Genomic DNA, 6,000 nt, shown 5'->3' with positions numbered 1-6,000 from the left:
TCGAACTCGCTTTTCTTTTCAGAGCATAAAATTCATTTAAATTGTTGACTTTTTTGGTCGGGTTTTTTTCTTTAGTCATAAAATTGTGCAGCAGATTGCCAATTGGTCCCAAAAAGACACACACAGGCACACAGTTACAGATGTGTAAAATGTATATGGAATGCTGACTGCATGCCGCATCTCTCCTCCTCTTGTTTGCGTGGAATCCCAGCCTCCAGGAGCAGTCCATTTCCATGTCGGACCATGGGCAAACGTTTATTTAAATAAGTGAAAATGTAATTATTTTGGAATTTATTATTAAATTAATTGTAATTGTAATTGTAATTGTAATAATGTGAAATGTTAAAGCAGAGACACTTCCATATGTGTATGTGCGGTGCGTGTGTGTGTGTGTGTGTATACTTTTGTGGTTTTTATTGATTTTAATTTATTTATTTAACCACCAGTTTTTATGCACCTTTTTATATTCATTTTGCTTCATTTTCGTGCACAGTTTTTTAATGTCCTTTTTTACAGCATTAATCAATTTCATTTTCACTCTGGCGAGCAGAAAGCAGAGAGTCCGAAATAAAACGAAATTAAAAATGCATTTTCATAGCAGCAGAAGCAACAGCAGCATGCAGCATGGCGGCAGTGGCAGCCGCCGCTTAGGCCATCGAATGGATGAAATGGATGTGTAAGCCAACAAGTAAACAGAGCTCTGACCACAATTTCATGCCTCATCTCTCAGCGTGCTGGGGGAAACCATTTCATTTTATTTGCTTGCATATTTTAATTAACCCAAAAAGCCACACACACACACAAACACACGTACGACACACAACACACATAGAAAACTTGCAACAATTAGTTGAACAGCAGGGAGGATTTCGCCCTTTTGTGTGCTGCAGCAAAAGGCTCAGTGGCTCTCACAGGAGGAGGCTCTCAAGGCCTGTTAAATCCTTTTCTGCTCAATTGTTATTAGGTGTGATTTGTAAACACAATACGACTTCAATTCTTATGCCTACGCAAGTGATTTCCTGCCTGTCTCTGTGTGTGTCGAAGAATTTTCCACAAGATTTCCCATTCAAAATATTGCCTGCTTTCAGGGCTTCTCTCCTCTCTGTCTCTCTCTCTCTGTATCTCTCTCTGTGGAAATGGGTACGGACTCGTTAGGCTTTGAAACGGACGTGCTTAAAATTTCATAGACAGCCCACACACACATGCATACAAACTAGATAAATACATGCATACGCACCATAGAGAGAGAGACGCACAGCTTGTATGCAGATGTGTGTGTGTGTGTGCGTGTGTGCATATCCTTTATGGTTTTAATCCGCATGCCTGTGGCTGGCCGCAAGATCAACTGTTGGCAGAAGTGTGTCAACAAGGAGGCAAGGACCATGGGGCTTTGGAAGTGGAAGCACAAGCAAGTGGTCAGAGCGGGTCAACCCCCCTCCCATTGCCAGCTCTATCCCACACACCATCTCTCTCTCTCTCTCTCTCTCTCTCTCTCTATCACTCTCCTACTGTTGTGCTAATAATCACGCTTTAAGTACGTGCGTGTGTTTGCGTTTGCGTTTAGGAGAGAGAAAATGAAATGGAAAACTAACGACAAAAACAGGGATGCTGACCGCTGAGACTCGGAATATAAGAAAATGTAAGAGTAAAACGAATTTTGAGTGAAATAGTTATTCGGAGAGTATTCAAAAAGTGAGCGTAGTAAAATTCGCGTAACTATAGGATCGTTTAAACAAGTGAATGAGGGAGTAACAGAGAGAGTTTAAGAGTAATTCATTGAGTAATCCCATCCATCGCCTTAAAAGTGTTTTTTTTTTATTCAAAAATCAAATTCAAATTTAATTTAATTTGCTGCATTTTCAATCAACTAAAGAAGACCTCAATGGCTGCAAGAGTATGGACCCAAGAGGCCCATACACACAATTTGGTCAAGAATTAAATATATTTACATTGTCAAATGAACTATAATTGAATAAATGGCAAGGCAGACGGCAGGCAGCTCACAGAAGCTGACATCAGAGGGTGCAGAAAATCTATAAAAAGTCGAATGAGGCATTTCATTGGGAATTTCAAATGGATTTTCGCATTGAAGCAGGCAGGAAGAAGGCAGGCAGCACTCTTCTTCCATCAGTTATGCAACATAACAATCAACAAAGCAACGGGATATCATCCACAAATATCCAAGTCATTTCCATGGGATCCCGATGCCCTATTGCCTCCTCATGACAGGACCACCTCTTCTGATACATAGCAGGCACATAAATACATTTGTATGTTTGTAAATATGTTGAACATTTTGTATACATATCCATTGAGGCATGCTCGGGTATGTCCGTGCGCCTGTAGCGGCAATCATTACTGAGGCAATGATGTGCATTTCATGAATTATACACATACGGAAAGATGATGCTTCCTGCTTCAAGGACTGCCCGTGTGCCAGCACCACCACCCCCCAGGATCAGGCAGAAGGCGAGGCAGCATGGATGGTTGGGCAATGCGTTGAGGTAAGTAATAAACTTATTGGCCCCACCGTCTGTCGGCCATTTGATTGTCCTCCATATGTGGCATACCATCCATATGTGTCCCCAGCATGGGGCAGAGAAGCAGACCAGAGATGAGCGAATACATTGTACATAAGTATATCGAATGATTGGATAATAATTATGATAATGGAAGAATCCATAATTTATCGACTATACCAAAGGTTTATGGCGATCTTGATTAGAAAATGGACATACATTAAAATACTACCCCTTACATGAATAAGCGCATGCAAAGTATAACTGTTCAAGGCTAAAAATCCTTGCCAACCATTGAAAAAAAGGACACAAGGCTTAGCAGCCTTGCCAACTATTTCAAACAATTGTTCGTCATCGCCAGCTTCCTATCGATCATGATTCATTCTACTATCGATAGTTGCCACCTTGAACGTCCTTGCCAACCATTGAAAAAAAGGATAGAAGGCCAACCAACCTTGCCAACTATTTCAAACAATTTATATCGATAGCATTCTATCGATCGTTCAACTTCCATCGATAGCTTGCACCTGCTCGTATCGATCATAAGCTCCTTGTGCTATCGCATGATTGCTCATCTCGATCAGACTACCCGGCGGGAAATAACAGCCCAATGAATGGCCGCCCACTTCGAAATGGTGGCCATATCATGACGAGAGCCAGCAATGCCAACGGACGCTTCATCGTTAAATGTGGAACTGTTAAACAGATAATGAGCAACCACACCCACACGTCTCAGCATCGTGCCACAGCACTATACCGCACTACACCCCAGGAGCAGACACAACCGGACCTGACCACACCACAGCAGCGGAGCAGCAGCAGAGCATCAGGACATAGTGGCTAGGGGGGAACACTGACCGAAGGGCTTTTGTTATACTTCCACCCACCCCACAAACACGGCTTTTCATAACTGTATCAATGGTCCAACGATGATGATGCTGCTCCTGGTGTTGCTCTGCCGCTGCTACATGTCATGATGATGATGACGATGATGATATTACGGAAACCAGACAACTGTCATGCTGAAATTCTGATGCATTGAAATATAATTATTGGGAAATGTGCGATTGTCGTTTGGGGTTTCCGTTTACGTGCCTGCCATTTCGCTATGTTGGATTATGCATGCACACAGGATATGTACATACATACATACTATGTACATATGTATGTACGTATGTTGTACATATCGGTATCGATTTTGGTGTGTGTGGGTGTTGGATTTTGCTCATATAAACACACGCAATAATAATTTATGCAAGCCCAATGACATAACAGTTGCAAGATTATTTCCATACATAATACATGTGTTACATATGTGTGTATGTAAAGAGGTATATAGTAAGGCCAGTAACTGCTGCAGCATTCAATTAACATATTAACCGAAACGACTAATTAACTAAAAGTAGCCACACAGATGTGCATATAAATGGTATGTAGCTTCAAAGCCGATCGGAACGTAGGCTACATCCACTTGAAAATTGTTAAATAAATGTTCGACTCACCTTTTACATCATAGTTCTCGACATCTCGCCACCTCCGCGACGAGACGAAAACGTAACGGGGCCGTCAGATTTATCTGGCACTCACATAGAGAAGAATTTGAATGTATTACACAATTTACACACATTTGTATATTGAAATTTTAAAACACACTTCACATTTATTTAAGATATCCTTCAATAACAAGCTTTTTCCACGAAAAAAAAAACACAATACAACTTGGAGTATGGGATTCCAATAAGAGCACAGATTTGATTGGTATTAGAAACAAGGTGGCGTATTGGAAGGAACGCTCGCACGATAGCATATTTAGATCGAGAGCGCGAACAGGAGAGAGAGGTGACGTTTCCAGGATTTGGAATGGCTCGCCTATTTCTTTTTGCTCCTTATCTTCGCTATGGCAGCCATTTCACGCACTTTTTCACACATACACCATTAAAGAAACATAACGGAATCGGGGGTGCTGCTGCCGTTTGCATGCATTTTGTACAAGAAACAAATATAGTTACACAAATTTGAGCACATTTACTTTTACGATCAGGCATTTCTATGCCATGATTTTGGCACATTTTTATGATTAATCCCACACTACATTTCACACTTGCACTTTTGATATTTGCGCGACATTTTTTGTACGGTTTTCCACTTCTCTGCTTCGCTATGGCGCACGTGATCAAATGAGCTCTCTTGAATTGGAGAAGAGAACCACTTCGCGCACTCTTTTCACACACACACACACGCAGAACGCGTGATGGCAAAACGAGACACCAGTGAAGAACTATAACGGGATTGGGGGTGCTGCAGAATTTTGCTTGACTTTTTCACAAGAAAAAAATAAGAATTTCACTGAATACAACTTTTCTGCGTATTTTAAACACTTGATGCACTGCATATGCAGTCATTTCAGCATATTTACTTTCACGATCATGCATTTCTATGCAAATTTTCCGCAGCCCACCCGCACAACACATACACACACACACACACACTTTTTCTTGCACTTAAACAATTTTTTTTACCACTTTTCATTATTAACCAAACACTACACATTACACTTCCACTTTTCACTATTTGCGCGACATTTTTCTTACGGGTTTCCACTACTTTTCCGGGTTTTCGCGGTCCGAAACGCAGAGCTGACTTGTGTCGCAGCGGGAATTTGGAAACTTCTAAAACGTTTGAGATGCGTAGTTGGCTTAGGATCCCATTCATTTCACGCTCTCCCCCACTCCAACGTTTTTGCTCTTCCTCACCTCCCGTTCCATAAGCAAAAGAAGGTTAAGCATAAGCAGCTGTGATTTTGGCTATTGGTTTGTGCATGTGGGTGTGAAATGAATGTGATTTAATTAAATACTTTAGCATTTACAGGAGGCTCTAAATTTATGTTTATGCGGATGGTTACCGGAAATGCAACCGAGATGCGTTGATTTTGCTTTTAATTCCAAGAATACAGAAATGGCGGCGATCATCATAAATGTCAGTGCTGGTAAGCACTAGTGTTGTGAAGCTCCGGCGCAGAGGCGGAAAATTCAAATATAAATATTCGACACAACAGAATGGCAGCTACCCGTTGATTAATTATTGCTTTAAACAATTCAACGCCCACCAAAGGCAAAAGATTTCAAATATTTTATGACATTTAATTTATTTTCATTTCATATTATTAACGAAAAAATGTACATAAAAACGTTTCTGCTTTGGTTCAACTTCAATTCTCTTCTCACTTTATCCCCCCTCCACATAATTATACATAATTTGACTTTTCCTATGGTTTTTCCTTGTGGTTTTCTCTTGGCCCATGCACGCACACACGTATTTATTTTTTGATGAGAAGCCTGGCTATATATCAAAATACTGTTGCGACAATCCTTGGGAGTTATTTTGGAATATCTGTTTGTACAGGGTAAAATTCTTTTATACATTTTCGTGTCCGGAATGGGGAATTCAACATTCATACACCTAATTATCTTCCTTCACTTCA

The sequence above is a fragment of the Drosophila guanche genome, unplaced genomic scaffold (assembly GCF_900245975.1).
Source record: "Drosophila guanche unplaced genomic scaffold, DGUA_6, whole genome shotgun sequence".
Taxonomy (NCBI): Eukaryota; Metazoa; Arthropoda; class Insecta; order Diptera; family Drosophilidae; genus Drosophila; species Drosophila guanche.
Note: the sequence above shows the minus strand (reverse complement) of the source record.